Consider the following 21,754-nt stretch of genomic DNA (forward strand, 5'->3'; position numbering starts at 1 on the left):
CCATATCGCTCCGGATTGGGCTCTTCCTTATCTAGCTTACCTTGCCCGTGGCGAGTTACCCGCTGACGAAGTCTTGGCTCGCCAGATTGTTCGGCGTAGCAAGTCCATGGTCATCATTAATGGCGAGCTATATAAACGAAGTGCTTCAGGGGTCTTTCAGCGGTGCGTCTCCTCCGAGGAAGGATGCACGATCCTTAATGACATCCATTCTGGAGACTGCGGACATCACGCCGGGTCACGTTCTTTGGTGTCAAAAGCCTTTCGACACGGTTTCTTCTGGTTGACGGCTCACGCAGATACAGAAGATATAGTACGGCGGTGTGAGGGGTGCCAACGCTACGGGAGACAGGCTCATGTGCCGGCTCAAGAATTGAGGATGATCCCCATTACTTGGCCTTTCGCGGTCTGGCGGCTGGACATGGTCGGTCCATTTAAGATGTCCTCCAACAAGAAAACTCACTTATTGGTGGCGGTTGATAAATTCACTAAGTGGATTGAGGCGGAGCCAGTTGGGGCTTGCGACGCGGAGACTGCGGTAAAATTTCTGAAGAAGCTGATTTTCCGTTTTGGATATCCGCACAGTATCATCACAGACAATGGTACTAACTTGTCCCAAGGAGCGATGCTGGATTTCTGTCGCCGTGAACATATCCGGCTTGATATCTCTGCGGTTGCTCACCCGCAGTCAAACGGACAGGCCGAGCGGGCGAATCAGGAAGTTTTGCGAGGGATCAAACCTCGGCTCATAATTCCCCTGGAAAGAACTCCAAGATGTTGGGTGGAGGAGTTACCTTCGGTATTATGGAGCATCCGAACCACCCCAAATCGGTCCACGGGGTTCACCCCTTTCTTCTTGGTCTATGGTGCAGAGGCCGTTCTCCCTACTAACATAAGGCATGATTCTCCTAGAGTCGCCGCATATGTGGAGCAGGACAACGAGCTGGCGCGTCAGGACTCTTTGGATGCCTTGGAAGAAGCACGTGACTTAGCAGCGGCTCGTTCGGCGATCTATCAGCAAGATCTGCGGAGTTATCATAGTCGCCGGGTGAAGAGTCGTACCTTCCAGGAAGGCGATTTGGTGCTTCGACTGATACAAGATCGGACAGGCATGCATAAACTTTCGCCCCCTTGGGAGGGACCTTTCGTTGTCAGCAAGAACCTCCGCAATGCTTCTTACTACTTGATGGATCTTCGGTCTGATCGACCAACTACGGGGGCTGAGTCAACTCGCCCTTGGAATATTGCCCATTTGTGGCCTTATTACACTTGAGTTCTTAAAACTCCATGCTTTGTAAGTTTTTCAGTTTTTTATTATGGAATAATATAATGTTTCCCTGACTCGGGGGGCTTCTTCTTTAAAGAAAGAGCAATTTCATGATATCCTGTTGCGACCTTATGAGCCGACAGAACATGCATTAAGGGTGGGTGCACGAGCTTTTTTGACTCGCCTCCCCCTGTCGCCACCGTATGAGCCGACGAAACCTGCATTAAGGGTGGGTGCACGAGCTTTCTGACTCGCCTCCCCCTGTCGCGACCGTATGAGCCGACGAAACCTGCATTAAGGGTGTGTGCACGAGCTTTCTGACTCGCCTCCCCCTGTCGCGACCGTATGAGCCGACGAAACCTGCATTAAGGGTGGGTGCACGAGCTTTCTGACTCGCCTCCCCCTGTCGCGACTGTATGAGCCGACGAAACCTGCATTAAGGGTGGGTGCACGAGCTTTCTGACTCGCCTCCCCTTGTCGCGACCGTATGAGCCGACGAAACCTGCATTAAGGGTGGGTGCACGAGCTTTCTGACTCACCTCGCCCTGTCGCGACCTTATGAGCCGACGAAACCTGCATTAAGGGTGGGTGCACGAGCTTTCTGACTCGCCTCCCCCTGTCGCGACCTTATGAGCCGACGAAACCTGCATTAAGGGTGGGTGCACGAGCTTTTTGACTCGCCTCCCCCTGTCGCGACCTTATGAGCCGACGAAACCTGCATTAAGGGTGGGTGCACGAGCTTTCTGACTCGCCTCCCCCTGTCGCGACCTTATGAGCCGACGAAACCTGCATTAAGGGTGGGTGCGCGAGCTTTTTGACTCGCCCCCCTCCCTGTCGCGATCATATGAGCCAACAAAATTGCTCGTGTTATGATTTGACTTTGGAAATTTTTTCCTCACTGCTTACTCGTTGAAACTGTTTGTGATTCTTTTATTTTCACAGATAATGTGCTCAAGGTTTTCATCCTTGGCGGGTTAAGCATTTCAGGCGATTCTGATAAAGGTTAACCAAATATTTTAAACCGCCTCAAAAACAGTATAAGGGTTTTTTGCAGAAGATGTCATCAAAAGATAGTACTGACTATTACATGGCTCTTGGGCCAAATTCAAGGAAAACCTATTCCGCTAAGTTCTCGCGTGAGCTCTGACCAGCTTCGATTTGTAAATCGCCCAGGACCCAATTGCATCTGGACAAAGAGGCGAAATCGTCTTCATCAGTCAAGATTGATGCCAGGTCCGTTTCCCAGTCAAAGGGATTCTTGGGTCGCCGAGGGATAAGGTTGGTCACCACGAAGGTTGGCGGGCTGATTTTCTTGTTCTTTTCATCGTAAGCCGCCTGATATTTTGTCAAGTCAAGGCTGGCGGCGAGTTGAGTCGCGGCCAGTCGAGAATCCTTGACAACCTTCTGGTAGTCTTCTTCCACGAACTCCGAGCCGTCATCTTTAAGCTGAGGGAAGCCGGCAGCTACTTCTTCCAAGTTAATTTCTGGAGCATACGCCAGGCAGCGACTCAGAGCCGTCAGGACACCCTTCCGGGCGGCTGATCGGGTTAACTCGCCGATCTGGGGAGGTAGTGTGGATAGATATCCAAGCACCTTTTTGATAGAAGTTATGGGCTCCTTGGCACCGATCACAGCTTTGACGGTCAGTACACTGCCTGTGTACAGTTGCTCCGTCAGTGTATAGATCGCCTTCAGCATCAACACGCTGTCGTCTTGCAGATTGGCGACTCTCGAGCCTGTGATCAAATAACTGGTAAGTTAAACATTAAGGGATTCCTCCAAGGAAGAGGATAGAATTGGCGAGTTCAGTAAAGCTTACCAAAGATGGCTTGTGTCATGTTGGAAATATGGTGCTTTAAGCCGGATAGCTCCTGTTGCACAGTTGCCAGCTTTGCTTCTGCTTTTTCGGCTCTCGTCAAGACCGCGCTGTGGTCAGCCTGAGTTCTTTCTAACTTGACTTTGAGCTTTTCCAGTTCAGCCAGAGCCAGCTTATATTTGTCTTCCGACTGAGCTCGGGCATCTTGTTGGTCAGCCAAGTTTTTCCTTAAGTCGCCCAGGACCAGTTCGGTCTGGGTAAGGCTTTCCTGTTCAAAATTTGAAAACAGAGACAAGTCTCAGAATTATTGCAAGGCAATACCCCTGACACTTGGGGGCTAATGTATAATTTCTCAAGGGAAATTATACAGAAATCAAGACCCGGCTCATTATTTTACTGATGACCCGGCCCTTGGGGGTTACTGGTCGCAAAGCTTTTAAAAGACCCGGCTCATCATTTTACTGATGACCCGGCCCTTGGGGGCTGCTGAGAATAATATAGAGTATGAAATTTTACCTCTTGTTTGTTATTTAACATCTTCAGCAGATTCTTTTCCATCTCGTAACTCGCTTCCAGGCGACTTGCAAAGCCAGAACAGAGTTCTTTAAACTCCAGACCTGCATAGTCAGAAAGTTTCGCCTTGGAAGGCCCAGACTCGAGAATTGATGGAGAAGGGGATGCTGTATGCTTGGAAAGGATTGTATCTGCCGGCTTGGAGAAACCAAAACCAGTAATGACCACAGCATCTGGGTCATCAGTTGTTGCCATTACGACTGGTGATCTAGGGACATCCGTCGATCCTTTGGGCGACTCAGGAGGGTTTGCTTGAGTTATCGGCTCGTTTTGACTCGGATCCTCTTGAGTCGGAGTAGCTTTCCTTGGAGGTTCAGGAGTGGCGTCAGGGTTTGATCCACTGGTCTTCCTCTTTTTGGCTTGCGCCCTAATGAAAGAGATAGGCGTGTTAAAAAAGAAATTATTATTAAAAAAGAATGTTATTCTCAAGGATCAGGACAAGGAACTTACCCCGGGACTCGGATCATTGGTGGAAGGGTCGACATCACTGAGTCGCCAGAAGTGGGGGGAGAATCCTGCAGAATTGGTACATCGATAATACTGGCGGGTTAGGACTGTGATCCAAAGCAGCACGAACAATGGTTGCTCAAATAAGAAAAGGAGGTACCTCGCTTGGTTTTCTTTTGTTCCTTGTTGGCAAGCCAGGTGTCAGGTCGCCAGAATGACTTCGTGTCTTCCGTTTCAAGGCGTGCTGCGTTTTCTTCAGTAAGAAATTTGGGTCCAAATGGGCATTTGGATGTGAGAGAGGTACTTTCCCACATATTCGCCGGGCCGGCTTAGGTGGAGAAGGAGATGAATCGGAAGAGACGGAAATTACCTCGACAGAGTCTTCCTGGCTCTCGTTATCTTCATTCTGTTATAAGAGGAGCGAGAAATAAGTAAAAGTTAAAAAGGTGATGAGTGGCGAGTGAAAATGAGGACGGATTGGTACCTCTGAGAGTGCGTCGCCAGCTTGAGATTCGTCGACTTCAGATGGCTCGGCCGCAGCCGATTTGCCTTTGCCTTTGTTTTTCTTGGAAGGCGGCTTAGCACTCTTCATGGCTTGTTTCTTAGGTCTCCTAGACCAGAACTTGTCGCCTTTCTGGAAGGGGATATGGCATGAAGTCATGATGACCGTAAACCAGATGAAATAAAAATTGAGGGCGAGTTAGCTTTGGTTACCTTGGGTGCCGGGTTAATCTTGCAGAAGGGCTTAAGGCCGATTTGGCCGCATTTTGCTGCGGGTTCGCCGGTCAGCTTCTTGATGATGGTGACTATGTCTTTTTCCGTTAACGCTGTGTGGAAGTAGCATTGGGGATGATCCAGGGTGCCGTCAAAGTCGCACATCAGGCCGTCTCGGCGGCTTAGAGGAAGGATCCGCCATTCGACCCAGCAGCGAATCAAGTCAACCCCGGTGAGACCGTTATTTGTCAAGGATCTCAGTTCGGATAGAATTGGGACGAATTCCGACTCTTCTTCCGTGGTGAGCTTGTCAGGGAGCTTGAAGTTGACTGGGAGGCGGCTTGGCCTGTAACCCTGAAGTTTGTTTTCGCCGGCAGGGGATGTTTCCTTGCAGTAGAACCAAGATTCACCCCAGCCCTTGGGATGGCTAGGCATAGTGAGCGCAGGGAACGGACTGTCCCGGCGACGCTGGACGTTGACCCCGCCGAGTTCCAAACTGGGGCCATTGTGGAATTCCGTCTGGCGATTCAAGTGGAAGAAATACCAAAACAGAGGGACGGAAGGCTCGATCCGCAAATAAGCTTCGCAAAGGACTTGGAATTGACTCAGGTTGCTTATGGAATTGGGTCCCAGATCCTGGAGTCGGACGTTCATAAAATTCAGGGCATCTCTAAGAAATTTAGATCCGGGCGGCTTAAAACCCCGTTCTAAGTGTTCCACAAAAACTACTATCTCTCCTTCCTTACGGTTGGGTAGGTCTTCTCCTAACCCGGTGCGCCATCCAATGACGTCTTGAGGGTCCAAGCAGCCCGCTTTCACGTAATTCGCCAAAACAGCATCGTCAACTTTGGTGGGGAGCCAATCGCTCTTGAAAACGGCACCCATGCTACAAATAGGCAAGAAAATGGTATTACGTGTCTCGAGCATTTATTATGTAAGTCAGAACTAGCTTCTGTTTAACCCGCCAAATTGGGAGGCCGGGTTGGATTGATGTGGCGACCTATCGGAGCAGGGCTATTTTCAGAAGCGATGCTACTATGGGTGGTAACATTTATTCTTTCTGAAACACTAAGGGAAGAACGAGGTTTCCAAACAGTTTTTTGCAAACAGTGAAGGAGGAATGGATCTATCCAACAGATATAACAGCTTACGGACGTGGCTAAAACATGGGCGGTGTGTGATCAGGATGGTGCCTCATGTTCAAAAAGACTAGTCTGTTGCGAAAATCCACAAGGGCACAGATGGATAGCATTGTCCGAAACACTAGGTACCCTAATGGCGCTCGGGCTAATCAGTTCAACAGTTAAAATGGTGGCGAACATAGAACTTCGAAACTATGGCAATGACGGCGGCAAGAACAAGAACTAAATCTACCCTTAGAGAGGGAAGCAGTGGCCTAACCTGAAGATCTTGGTCGAAGAAGGTTGGTGACGATGGAGCTTGGCGACGGCGACGACGTGCGGGCGGCGCTGGAGTCCCTCGAACGGCGCCGGAGCTCTTCGAACGGCAGCAGCTTGCAGGCGGCGCCGGAGCTCTTCGAACGGCAGCGGCTTGCGGGTGGCGTCGGAGCTCCTCGAACGGCGACGGTTTGCGGGCGGCGCCGGAGCTTCTCGGACGGCGACGGCCTGCGGGCAGCACCGGAGTTCTTCGGATGGAGGCAGAGATTGCGGCCGGCGGCGGAGCTTTCGGGATGCGGAGCGTCTTTTCCTCGCTGTGATGATGGTGGAGAAATCGACGGGACTGGTAGGTGGACGGTGTCAGCCCTGTCCCTTCCGCCTATTTATAAGGATGGGCGCGGGGATCGAGGCGCCGTGAGCGGGAACCGTTGAGAGAGAAAAGATTCGCCATGATGACATCCGAAATTTTTGGGATAATGATGCGCCCAAAAGATCCGTTGAGATTGTGTTGGAGTTCCCGAAAATCGAGGGCTAAGGAGAATGCTGATGGGAAATGCGTTGGCGGCTCAGAGACTTTTTCCGGTACCAATTGGCGAGTTAAGATTTCTGGTGCAAGGAGGAACACAGAAGAGTGAATCGCCTTCGACTAAACTGGAGGCATCGGCATGAAGATTCAAGTCAATTTGGGGCCTAATGTTGGGGATATTGCCTGCAGTTGTGACCCGCCAAATATGGGTCGGGTTACTGTTAAGGCGATTCATCCTTTAAGGCTAGTTGGGCCTCTGTCCGGGCGGTTCGAAGTCGCAAGATGGTTATGATTTATGGAAGGACTCTGGGTTCGACAAGACGGCGACTTAGAGACCGCGGTGGTCACGATTTGTAAAAAGGAAAGGACTCTTGTAAACCCTAAGGCTTCGACCTATATATAAAGGCGAGTCTGGAGGGGGAGAGACAGGTTAGAAATCATCGAGTGCTAGGTTAGGGCGAGTTACGCCTTCCTTGTAATTGAATCCACATCAATACACACAAAGCAGGACGTAGGCTATTACCTCTTCTCGAGGGGCCGAACCTGGGTAAATCGCCGTGTCTCTCCCGCTTAACCCCTTTGAGTCGCCACCAAGGTGCGATGGCTCCAGTACTAAGTCCTTTCACGAGGACATCTGCCGTGACAAAACCACGACAACTGGGATTTGTCACTCCGTGCGACGGAGATGTATCTCGGGGCCCACTCGGTAATACAACATCACACACAAGCCTTGCAAGCAATGTGACTAAGTGTAAGTCACGGGATCTTGTATTACGAAACGAGTAAAGAGACTTGCCGGTAATGAGATTGAAATAGGTATGCGGATACGAACGATCGAATCTCACGCAAGTAACATACCGAAGGATAAAGGGCATGACATACGGGATTATATGAATCCTTGATACTGAGATTCAATTGATAAGATCTTCGGAGAATATGTAGGATCCAATATGGGCATCCACGTCCCACTATTGGATATTGACCGAGGAGTCGGGGCATGTCTACATAGTTCTCGAACCCGTAGGGTCTGCACACTTAAGGTTCGGTGATGTTTTAGTATAGTTGAGTTATATGTGTGGTTACCGAATGTTGTTCGGATTCCCGGATGAGATCACGGACATCATGAAGGTTTCCAGAATGGTCCGGAAACGAAGATTGATATATAGGATGGTTTCATTTGGTTACCGGAAGGTTTTCGGGCATTACCGGCATTGTACCGGGAGTGACGAATGGGTTCTGGAAGTTCACCGGGAGGGGGCAACCCACCCGGGATTGAGCCCAAGGCTATAGGGCGGCGCCATCAGTCCTTAGTGGGCTGGTGGGACAGCCCAATAAGGCCTTGGCGCCAAGAAGAGAAAAAACAAAGAGAAAAAGGGGGGAGGTGTGAAGCAAGAGAAGGACTCCACTTTCAAATCCTAATTGGAGTAGGATTCCTCCTCTCCTCCTTGGACGGCGCACCCTTGAGGGCTTGGCCCTCAAGGCAAGCCTCCTCCCCCTCCCTCATATATATAGTGGTGTTTTAGGGCTGATTTGAGACAACTTTTGCCACGCGTGCAACTCAACCCTAGACCATATAGTTTTACCTCTAGATCGGATTTTTGCGGAGCTCGGGCGGAGCCCTGCAGGAGTAGATCATCACCACCACCAGCGCGCTGTCACGCTGCCGGAGAACTCATCTACTTCTCCGTCTTTCTTGCTGGATCAAGAAGGTCGAGATCATCATCGAGTTGTACGTGTGCTGAACGCGGAGGTGCCGTCCGTTTGGCAGTAGATCGGAACGGATCGTGGGGCGGATTGCTCGACGGTTCGTGGGGCTGATCAAGGGACATGAAGACGTTCCACTACATCAATCGTGTTTCTTAACGCTTCCTACTGTGCGATCTACAAGGGTATGTAGATCCAAATATCCTCTTGTAGATGGACATCACCATGATAGGTCTTCGTGTGCGTAGGGAAATTTTTGTTTCCCATGCAACGTTCCCCAACAGTGGCATCATTAGCTAGGTTCATGCGTAGATGTTATCTCGAGTAGAACACAAAGGGTTTTGTGGACGGTGATATTCGATTTGCTGCCCTCCTTAGTCTTTTCTCGATTCGGCAGAATTGTTGGATTGAAGCGGCCCGGACCGACATTATTTGTACGGTTACGGAAGACTGGTTTCATCGATTCACATGCAACCTCGTTGCATAAAGATGACTGGAGGGTGCCTGTTTCTTCAACTTTAGTTGAATTGGTTTTGACCGAGGCGGTCCTTGGAGAGGTTAAATAGCAATTTGCACATCTCCATTGTGGTTTTTTCGTAAGTAAGATGCGATCATACTAGATACCCATAGCAGTCACGTAAAACATGCAATAACAAATTAGAGGACGTCTAACTTGTTTTTGCAGGGTATGCTTGTGATATGATATGGCCAATGACATGATGTGATATATTGGATGTATGAGATGATCATGTTGTAATAGTTAATATCGACTTGCACGTCGATGGTACGACAACCGGCAGGAACCATAGGGTTGTCTTTAAACTAACGTTTGTGTTTGCAGATGCGTTTACTATATTGCTAGGACTTAGCTTTAGTAGTAATAGCATAAGTAGCACGTGATGATCATGTTGATGGAGATCATGGTGTGGCACCAGTGACAAGAAGATCGTGCCGGTGCTTTGGTGATGGAGATCATGAAGCACATGATGATGGCCATATCATGTCACTTATGAATTGCATGTGATGTTAATCTTTTTATGCACCTTATTTTACTTAGAACGACGGTAGCATTATGAGGTGATCTCTCACTAAAATTTTAAGACAAAATTGTGTTCTCCCCGACTGTGCACCGTTGCTATAGTTCGTCCTTTCGAGACACCATGTGATGATCGGGTGTGATAGACTCAACGTTCACATACAACGGGTGCAAAACAATTGCACACACGGAACACTCGGGTTAAGCTTGACGAGCCTAGCATGTGCACAGATGGCCTCGGAACACATGAGACTGAAAGGTCGAGCTTGAATCGTATAGTTGATATGATTAGCATGGAGATGCTTACCACTGAAACTATTCTCAACTCACGTGATGATCGGACTTGAGTTAGTGGATTTGGATCATGTACCACTCAAATGACTAGAGAGATGTACTTTTTGAGTGGGAGTTCTTAAGTAATATCATTAATTGAACTAATTTTCATGAACATAGTCTAATGGTCTTTGCGAATTACGATGTAGCTTGCGCTATAGCTCTATTTTTTTTTATATGTTCCTAGAGAAAATTTAGTTGAAAGTTGATAGCAGCAACTTTGCGGACTGAGTCCGTAAAACTGAGGATTGTCCTCATTGCTGCGCAGAAGGCTTATGTTCTTAATGCACTACTCGGTGTGCTGCACCTCGAGCGTCGTCTGTGGATGTTGCGAACATCTGACATACACGTTTTTGATGACTAAGTGATAGTTCAGTGCATAATACTTAATAGCTTAGAAGCAAGGCGCTGAAGACATTTTGAAACGTCGTGGAACATATGAGATGTTCTAAGAGATGAAATTGAGATTTCATGCTCGTGCCCTTGTTAAGACGTATGAGACCTCCGACAAGATTCTTTGCCTACAAAGTAAAGGAGAAAAGCTCAAATCGTTGAGCATGTTCTCAGATTGTCTGAGTACAACAATCACTTGAATCAAGTGGGAGTTAATCTTTAAGATGAGATAGTGATGGTTCTCCAAAGTCACTGCCACTAAGCTGCTAGCTTCGTGATGAACTATAACATATCAAGGACAAATGTGATGATCCTTGAGTGATTCGCAATGTTTGACACTGTGAAAGTAGAAATCAAGAAGGAGCATCAATTGTTGATGGTTAGTAAAACTACTAGTTTCAAGAAGGGCAAGGGCTAGAAGGGATACTTCATGAAACGACAAACCAGTTGCTGCTCTAATGAAGAAACCCAAGATTAAACTCAAACCCGAGACTAAGTGCTTATGTTATGAGGGGAACGGTCAGTGAGGCAGAGCTACCCTAGATACATGGTAGATAAGAAGGTTGGCAAAGTCGACAGATGTATATTTGATATACATGACATTGATGTGTACTTTACTAATCCTCCTAGTAGCACGAGGGTATTAGATACCGGTTCGATTGCTAAGTGATTAGTAACTCGAAATGAAAGCTACGGTATAAACGGAGACTAGCTAAAGGCGAGGTGACGATAAGTGTTGGAAGTGTTTCCAAAGTTGATGTGATGAAACATCGCACGCTCCCTCTATCATCGGGATTGGTGGTAAAACCTAAATAATTGTTATTTGGTGTTTGCGTTGAGCATGAACATGATTGGATCGTGTTTATTGCAATACGATTATTCATTTAAAGAGAATAATAGTAATTATTTGCTTGAATAATTACCCTCAATGGTTTATTGAATCTCGATCGTAGTGTTACGCATGTTCATAATATTGGTGACAAAAGATACAAAGTAATAATGATAGTACCACTTAGTTGTGGCACTTCCACTTGAGTCATGTTGGTATAAAATGCATGAAGAAGCTCCATGCTGATGGATCTTTGTACTCACTTATTTTCAAAACGTTTGAGACATGCAAACCATACCTGTTGGTATAAATGCATGAAGGAGCTCCATAAAGATGGATCGTTTGGACCCACTTGATTTTTGAATCACTTGAGACATGCAAATCATGCCACATGAAACAAGAGAATAACTTGGTGGGATTAATACATTTTTGATGTGTGCAGTCCAATGAGTGCTGAGGCACACAGTGGATATCATTATGTTCTTACTTCACTGACGATTTGAGTAGATACGGGAGTATTTACTTGATGAATCACAAGTCTGAAATATTGAAAAGTTCAAATCTATTTCAGAGTGAAGATCGTCGTGACAAGAGGATAAACTGTCTATGATATGATCATAGAGATGAATATCCGAGTTGCGAGTTTTTGGTACACAGTTAAGACAATGTGGAAATTGTTTCACAATTCATGCCACCAAGAACACCATAGTGTGATGGTGTGTCTAAACGTCATAGCCACGCCCTATTTGATATGGTGCATACTATGATGTCTCTTATCAAATTGCCACTATCGTTTATGGGTTATGCATTAGAGACAACCACATTCACTTTAAATAGGGCACTGCGTATTTCCGTTGAGATGACAAAGTATAGACTATGGTTTGGAGAAACTTAGCTGTCGTTTCTTGAAAGTTTGGGGTTGTGATGCTTATGTGAAAAGGTTTCAGTCTGATAAGCTCGAACCCAAAGCGGATAAATGCATCTTCATAGGATATCCAAAACAGATGGATACATCTCCTATCTCAGATCCGGAAGCAAAGTGTTTGTTTCTAGAAACGGGTCCTTTCTCGAGGAAAGGTTTCTCTCGAAAGAATTGAGTGGGAGGGTGGTGGAACTTGATGAGGTTAGTGAACCGTCACTAAAACCAGCGTGTAGCAGGGCGCAGGAAGATGTTCCTGTGGCGCCTACACCAATTGAAGTGGAAACTGATGATGGTGATCATTGAGCTTCGGATCAAGTTACTACAAACCTCGTAGGTCGAGAAAAGTCGCGTACTACTACAGAGTGGTACGGTAACCCTGTCTTGGAGGTCATGTTGTTGAACAACAATGAACCTACGAGCTATGGAGAAGCGATGGTGGTCCCGGATTCCGACAAATGGCTGGAGGCCATGAAATCCGAGAGAGGATCCATGAAATAAAACAAAGTGTAGACTTTGGAAGAACTACTTGATGGTCATAGGACAATTAACTAAAGATGGATCTTTAAAAGGAAGACAGACGATGATGGTGAAAAGTCACTATTAAGAAAAGCTCGACTTGTCGCAAATATGTTTCCGACAAGATCAAAGAGTTGACTATGATGAGACTTTCTCACTCGTAGCGATGCTAAAAGTCTGTTGGAATTAGGTTAGTAGTTGCTGCATTATTTATGAAATATTGCACATAGGATGTCAAAACATTGTTTCCTCGACGGTTTCCTTGAGGAAAGGTTGTATGTGATACAACCAGAAGGTTTTTTCGATCCTAAGGATGCTAACAAGTATGCAAGCTCCAGCGATCCTTCTATGGATTGGTGCAAGCATCTCAGAGTTGTAATCTATGCTTTGATGAGATAATCAAAGCTTTTGGGTTCATACAAGGTTTATGAGAAACTTGTATTTCCAAAGAAGTGAGTGGGAGCACTATAGAATTTCTGATAAGTATATGTGGTTGACATATTGTTGATCGGAAGTAATGAAGAATTTCTGTGAAGCATAAAAGGGTTGTTTGAAAGGAGGTTTCCAAAGGGAATACCTGGATAGAACTATTTGAACATTGAGCATCAAGATCTATAGAGATAGATCAAAACGCTTAATAGAACTGTCAAATGAAATGCATGCCTTAACAAGTTTTTGAAGGAGTTCAAAATAGATCGACAAAGAAGGAGTTCTTGGATGTGTTGTAAGGTGTGAATATGAGTAAGACTCCAAAGCCCGACCACGGCAGAAGAAAGAGAAATGACGAAGGTCGTCCCCTATGCCTTAGCTGTAGACTCTACAATATGCATGTTGTGTACCGCACCTGATGTGTGCCTTGCCACAAGTCTGTTAAGAGGTACACAGAGTGATCCAGGATTGAATCACTGAACAATGGTCAAACTTATCCTTAGTAGCTGATGGACTAAGGAATTTTTCTCGATTATGGAGGTGGTTAAAGTGTTCATTGTAAAGGGTTACGTTGATGCAAGCTTTGACACTAATCCGAATAACTATGAGTAGTAAAACGAATTCGTATAGTAGAGTAGATATTTGGAGTATTCCAAATAGCACGTAGCAGCAGCATCTATAAGATGACATAAAGATTTGTAAAGCGCACACGGATCTGAAAGATTCAGAATCGTTGACTAAAACCTCTCTCACGAGCAAGACGTGATCAAACCCCGGAACTATATGGGTGTTGGATTCGTTAAAATCATATGGTGATGTGAACTAGATTATTGCCTCTAGTTCAAGTGGGAGACTGTTGGAAATATGCCCTAGAGGCAATAATAAATTAGTTATTATTATATTTCTTTCTTCGTGATAATCGTTTATTATCCATGCTATAATTGTGTTGATTAGAAACTCAAATACATGTGTGGATACATAGACAAAACAATGTCCCTAGTAAGCCTCTAGTTGACTAGCTCGTTGATCAAAGATGGTCAAGGATTCCTAACCATAGACAAGTGTTGTCACTTGATAACGGGATCACATCATTAGGGGAATCATGTGATGGACAAAGACCCAAACTATGAATGTAGCATATTGATCGTGTCGTTTTATTGCTATTGTTTTCTGCGTGTCAAGTATTTATTCCTATGACCATGAGATCATATAACTCACTGGCACCGGAGGAATACCTTGTGTGTATCAAACGTCACAACGTAACTGGGTGACTATAAAGGTGCTCTACACGTATCTCCGAAGGTGTCCATTGAGTTAGTATGGATCAAGACTGGGATTTGTCACTCCGTGACGGAGAGGTATCTCGGGGCCCACTCGGTAATACAACATCACACACAAGCCTTGCAAGCAATGTGACTAAGTGTAAGTCACGGGATCTTGTATTACGGAACGAGTAAAGAGACTTGCCGGTAACGAGATTGAAATAGGTAACATACCAAAGGACAAAGGGAATGACATACGGGATTATATGAGTCCTTGACACTGAGGTTCAACCGATAAGATCTTTGGAGAATATGTAGGATCCAATATGGGCATCCAGGTCCCGCTATTGGATATTGACCGAGGAGTGCCTCGGGGCATGTCTACATAGTTCTCAAACCCGCAAGGTCTGCACACTTAAGGTTCGGTGATGTTTTAGTATAGTCGAGTTATATGTGTGGTTACCGGATGTTGTTTGGAGTCCCGGATGAGATCAAGGACGTCTCGAGGGTTTCCGTAATGGTCCAGAAACGAAGATTGATATATAGGATGGTTTCATTAGGTTACCGGAAGGTTTTCGGGCATTACCGGCATTGTACCGGGAGTGACGAATGGGTTCCGGAAGTTCACCTGGAGGGGGGTAACCCACCTGGGAGTGATCCCAAGGCTATAGGGTGGCTCCATCAGCCCTTAGTGGGCTGGTGGGACATCCCAATAAGGCCTTGGTGCCAAGAAGAGAAAAACCAAAGAGAAAAAAGGGGGAGGTGGGAAGGAAGAGAAGGACTCCACTTCCCAATCCTAATTGGAGTAGGATTCCTCCTCTCCTCCTTAGCCGACGCACCCTTGATGGCCTCAAGGCAAGCCTCCTCCCCCTCCCTCCTATATATAGTGGTGTTTCAAGGATGATTTGAGACAACTTTTGCCACGTGCAACTCAACCCTAGACCACATAGTTTTACCTCTAGATCGGATTTATGCGGAGCTCGGCGGAGCTCTGCAGGAGTAGATCATCACCACCATCGGCACGCTGTCACGCTGTCGGAGAACTCATCTACTTCTCCTTCTTTCTTGCTAGATCAAGAAGGCCGAGATCATCGTCGAGCTGTACGTGTGCTGAACACGGAGGGGCCGTCTGTTCGGCACTAGATCGGAACGGATCGTGGGACGGATTGCGGGACGGTTCGTGGGACGGTTCGTGGGGCTCATCGAGGGACGTGAAGACATTCCACTACATCAATCGTGTTTCTTAACGCTTCCTGCTGTGCGATCTACAAGGGTACGTAGATCCAAATCTCCTCTCATAGATGGGCATCACCATGATAGGTCTTCGTGTGCGTCGGAATATTTTGTTTCCCACGCAACATTCCCCAACAGAGATTCCGCTTCCGGCATGAGTTCGGCGACAGCGAGGGTGAGGCAGTGAAGTTGTTACTCACTGGCAACGAGATTGCTAGCGGTGGCGCTAGGGTTGAGCTCGAGCGGAGAGGTGACGAGCGAACGAAGGGTTTTAACTGAGGGGGGTGAGGGCCTATTTATAGCTCAGGTGAAAAACTGTTGAGGTGAATCTTTCAGACCGAACTGCCCTTGCATATTCGTCTCCGCACGACACGTGGAGCCCATGATCGAAGCGGTAGAGATCGTGCTTATCCGATCGTGGGAAGTGGGTCCGGTTACTGTGTAATGATATAAAAATCATTTTTGAAGATTTGAGGATTTCGTTGCAAAATCCTCAGCTGACAAGGACACAGTGAGGATTTTGAACAAGTTTCAAGTAGAACGCATATTAAGAATTGAATAGACTCGGCTGAGTATAGCATAGAAGGGAGTCGGGTCCGATCACATTCACTTAGATGAAATATCAAATTGAAGATAGAGCTATAAGTGAATGTTGTTGAGGACTTTGAAATCTCAGTCTATATATACATATCTAGGCAAATGAAAATCATCAAGCATTTTGAAGATTTTGAAGATTTTGAAGATTATGAGAATCTTGAGGATTTTGTGACGAAGCGTCAGGTTGACAAATTTGAACTTTGAAGAAAAGTAGCTTGAAGAATTTCAAAGTTGGGTGGTGGCGTGACCCACCATATAAGAATGATGATTTCAGGCGCCGCGTACAATTGTCGTAGGGCCCTGAGAACCAAATTCTTCATTAATTTCATCACACTAAGAGTGATATTCTTCATTGATTGAAGAAAATCGATTCTTCGTGTGTTGCACATCTAAGTCATCAATTTTGCATAAGTGTTAGGATGTGTGCATGTTTTCACAAAACATTTGAAGACCCTAAGATATTTAGCTCACACCTCAACTTGCAAAACCTTTTCTCATCCAACGGCTTAGTGAAAATATCTGCTAGTTGATCATCAGTCTTCACATGGTCGATGATGATATTGCCCTTGAGGACATGGTCCCGAAGAAAATGATGATGAATCTGGATGTGCTTAGCCTTCGAGTGTTGTACTGGGTTGTAGGCAATCTTGATTGCACTTTCATTGTCGCAGTAGAGAGGCACATTCTTCATGTTGATGTCGTAGTCTTTGAGGGTTTGATTCATCCATACCAATTGAGCATAGTATGATCCAGCATCAATGTACTCAGCTTCGGCAGTGGAAAGAGAAACACAGTTCTGCTTCTTTGAGGAGCAGCAAACTAATGATCTTCCGAGGAAATGGCATGTGCTTGATGTTGACTTGCGATCCACACGGTCACCGGCATAATTAGAATCAGAATATCCAACGAGATGAAGATTTGAGCCCTTGGGATACCATAATCCTAGTGTTGGTGTGTGAGCTAAGTATCGAAGAATACGCTTCACAACCTTATGGTATGATTTCTTCGGTTTTGCTTGAAAACGAGCACACATGCAAACACTAAGCATTATATCTGGCCTAGATGCACAGAAATACAATAAAGAGCCAATGATCAAGCGATATACCTGCTGATCAAAATCTTTACCATTTTCATCAGTGCAGAGGTGGCCGTTGGTAGGCATGGGAGTCTTGACGCCTTTGCATTCATGCATGTCGAATTTCCTTAGAACATCCTTGAGGTATTTCTCCTGTGATATGAAGATGCCATTGCGTTGTTGACGAATTTGAATACCTAAGAAGAATTTCAGCTCCCCCATCATAGACATGTGATATTCTTCACTCATCATGTAAGCAAATTCATCGCTGTAGCGTTTGTCAGTACATCCAAAGATAATGTCATAGACATATATTTGGCACACAAATAGTTCATTCTCATAGGATCTTGTGAAAAGAGTTGGATCGAGTGAACCAGGTTTGAAGCTTTTCTTCATGAGGAATTCCTTCAATGTATCATACCACGCCCGAGGGGCTTGCTTGAGGCCATAGAGTGCCTTTTTGAGTCTGAAGACTTTGTCTGGATTCTTCGGATCCTCAAAACCTGGGGGCTGAGCAACATATACTTCTTCCTCAAGCTGACCATTTAGGAATGCACTTTTAACATCCATTTGATATAAAGTAATGTTATGATGATTAGCATAAGCAAGTAGAATTCGAATAGCTTCAAGTCTAGCAACATGTGCAAAAGTTTCATCGAAATCAATTCCTTCAACCTGTGTGTAGCCTTGGGCTACAAGTCATGCCTTATTCCTCACCACTTGACCATCCTCATCTTGCTTGTTTTGGAAAATCCACTTGGTGCCGATGATATTGTGCTTGCGAGGATCTGGTCATTTGACGAGTTCCCACACGTCATTTAGCTAGAATTGAAGAAGTTCATCTTGCATGGCTTGAATCCACTCAGGTTCCATGAAAGCCTGAGCAACTTTTGAGGGTTCTGTGATAGACACAAAGGAGGAATGCCCACAAAAGTTAACTAAGTGTGAAGGTTTTGAGAGAGTGAGAGGACGTGGCGCGTTGATGTCATTGAGGATTTTGTCAAGTTCTACTTCATTTGCAATCCTTGGATGAGCTGGTTGAGGATTTTGTCTGGGCTAAGGAATTTGCTCTGGAGCAATTTCCTCAGCAGCACCTTTTTGAATTTCATCAGTGCTGGGGATGATTTCTTCAGCAATTTCCTCTATAGGAACAATGTCTTCAGTAGCTTTGAACTTGATTGCTTCCTCAGGAGATAATTTGTCTGGCACAGGAGGCAATTGCTCTCTTTGTGAGCCATTAGTTTCATCGAACCGCACATCTACAGTTTCAACAACCTTGTTGTGATAGGTGTGGAAGACTATGTAGGTGTGCGAGTCCTTTCTGTAACCAAGCATAAAACCCTCATGTGCTTTAGGTGCAAATTTTGAGCTATGGTGAGGATCTCTAATTCAGCATCTTGCACCGAAGAATTTGAAATAACTTACATTGGGTTTCATGTCAGTGAGGAGTTCATATGAGGTTTTCTTAAGGAATTTGTGAAGATATACCCTGTTGATGATGTGGCAAGCAGTGTTGATAGCTTCAGGCCAGAAACGATGAGGAGTATGATATTCTTCAAGCATGGTCCGTGCCATTTCAACTAGAGTCCCGTTCTTGCGTTCAACGACGCCATTCTGTTGAGGAGTATAAGGAGCAGATAATTCATGGGTAATACCAAGTTCATCAAGACCAATATTTTTAAACTTTGTCCCGTTGTCACTCCTGATGTGTTTGATCTTGACGCCGAAGTTGTCGAGGCCCTTGAGGAAAATTGTTTGAAGACTTCATGCACTTTAGTTTTATACATAACGATATGCAGCCAAGTATATCGGGAATAGTCATCAACAATGGCAAAGCCATATAAGGATGCTGCATTTGTTAGAGTGGCATAATGAGTAGGTCCAAATAGATCCATGTGAAACAATTCAAATGGACGAGTAGTGGTCATGATAGTCTTCGAGGGGTGTTTGGATCTGGTCATTTTTTCAGACTCACAAGCACCGCAGAGGTGATCCTTGAGGAATTTGAGGGATTCGATGCCAATGACATGCTTTTTCTTCGCCAGCGTGTGCAAGCTCCTCATGCCTGCATGACCAAGTCTTCGATGCCATAGCCAGCCTTCTGAGGTTATTTGCTAGTAAGCATGTAGCTGGTTGAGGCCCTGTGGAAAAATCAACAATGTACAAATCTCCTCTCCTAAAGCCTTCGAAAACTTTGGATCTGTCAGATTCCATGATGACTACACATCTATATTTTCCAAAGATAACAACCATATCAAGATCACAAAGCATTGAGACTGACATGAGGTTAAACCCAAGGAATTCGACAAGCATCACCTTGTCCATGTGCGTGTCCTTGGAAATAGCCACTTTGCCAAGTCCCAATACCTTGCTTTTACCTTTGTCAGCATAAGTGATTTGCTTCAGTGGTGATGGAGTTAGTGGCATATTCATCAGCATGCTTCTATCACCAGTCATGTGGTTTGTGCAACCACTGTCAAGTACCCACTCAGTACTCTTGGGTTTGTCATCCTACAGATGAATTAGTACATCTTACTATCTCATATGCTTCAGACTTGAAGAATATGATATCAATTACGTCAGTTGGGAATTTCATGATAAACAGTAAATTTGAGGACGTGTGAAATGTTATAATTTCATCAATTTTAGCTTGCCTCCAATCAAGCATTTTCCTCAGGTCTCCAGCAAATTCTTGAGATGATAATTTTCATCTGGAGACCTGACCTGCAGAAGTGATTAGTTCAATTTCTTCACCACCCACATCTGAAGGGGTGGCAAATGGTTCATCATCCTGCGAGCACCATATGAGAAAGGGGGATTGAAGCTAATACACTTCTCTTCACAGTAGGGGGGTTAGAGTACTCAAATGAATAAGCAGAGAAGTTCTTTGAGGATTTATGAACATAATGATTTGAGGTATAATTTTCATATTCATATCCCTTGTAATTTCTGTGCATATCAGAAGCATTATCATGAGTACGAGCATAGTTTTTACCAGTTGAGGATTTTGATCCCCTTGAAGACTTTGGTCCACCTGAGGAATTTGATCTGGGGTTCAGGTTCTTCACAGGTGGTGTCATGAGGACATTCACCTGAAGATTTTCCAAGCAGTTTTTGGGGACCTAGATTTTCCTCACGGGTGGTCCATTCCTGCAGTTAGTTCCAACATATCGAGCAAATACTTCAACATATTGATTTTTGAACAGTTTATAGTTGGAGTCAAATGACTCATCTGAGGAATATGATAATTCACATGTAAAGCATGTTAGATTGGATGGATCAACAAGAGGTCCTTTAGCAGCAACCCATGAGGTTTTGGGATACTGCTCAGGTTTCCAGTATGATCCATTAGCATTCAGTTTTCTTTCAAAGGCAATTCCTTCTTTCCTCGGGTTCCTGTTCAGAATCTTCTTTTTGAGCACATCACAAAGGGTTTGATGCCCTTTGAGACTTTTGTACATGCCTGTCACATACAATTCCTTCAGCCCTGCATTTTCGTCAGTAACATTTGTGGTTTCCTCAAGTGAGGAATTTGTTACCATAGGAGCAGTTGAAGAATTTGTAGCAATAGAAGCATTTGATGATTCTGGTGAAGAATTAGCAGTTTCATGCTCGATGCATTTGAGACATAGTGGAGTGAATTCAACCTGAGCGGCACTGATCTGTTGAGAAAGTAATGAATCATTTTCCATTTGAAGATCATCATGAGACATCTTCAACTTCTCAAGATCAAGTTTCCTTTGAAGAAATTCATAGGAAAATTTCTCAAGATCATCCAAGAGTGTGCCATAACGATCTTGAAGACTATTAAATCTGGACTAAAGACTTTTCACATCTTCGGTGAGGATTTGAGTATGATTCATTTGATCATTCAAGAGGTCATCGCTTTTGTCTAGCAGTTTTTCAAGCTTTTCAAAGGCACTTTGTTGTTTAGTTGCAATGTTAGCAAGTTTACTGTAACTGGGTTTTTTATAATTATTAGGTTCACAGTCACTTGAATCAGAGGAGGAAGTGTCATTCGGTACCTTTGAACCTTTTGCCATGAAGCAATAGGGTGGAGCGAAGTCATCATTATAGTCATCAGTGTAGATAGCGTTGTCATTTTCCTCAAGGTTGAAGATTGCATTACTGACGAATGTGGTAGCCAGTGCAAGACTTGCCACCCCAGACTCTGAGCCTTCTTCAGAACCTTCCTCTTCATCACATTCCTCAGATTCTTCCTCAGAATCCATTTCCTTGCCAATGAGTGCCCGAGCCTTTCTGAAACTAGTCTTCTTGTGCGATGAGGACTTTGAGGATGAGGATTTTGAAGATTTCTTCTTTTTCTTTGAGTCATCAGAACTTTCATCCTTGTATTTCTTCTTATTTGATTCCTTCACCCAGCGAGGACAATCAGCAATATAGTGACCAGATTTCTTGCATTTGTGGGAGGTTCTTCTCTTCTAGTCCTCAGATGAAGATTCTGTTTTCCTCATATCTCTTCTTGAAGATTTACCAAACTGGCCACGCCTTGTAAACTTCTAGAATTTCCTCATGAGCATTGCAAGCTCCTGTCCAAGTACTTCAGGATCACCAATGCTGCAATCTGAGTCTTCTTCTTTAGATGAGGAAATTGCTTTGGCCTTCAGCGCACAAGGTCTAGAGTAGCTTGGTCCATACAGATCTCTCTTTTCTTCCTGTTGGAATTC

This window comes from Hordeum vulgare, chromosome 7H (assembly GCF_904849725.1).
Source record: "Hordeum vulgare subsp. vulgare chromosome 7H, MorexV3_pseudomolecules_assembly, whole genome shotgun sequence".
NCBI classification, from domain to species: Eukaryota; Viridiplantae; Streptophyta; class Magnoliopsida; order Poales; family Poaceae; genus Hordeum; species Hordeum vulgare.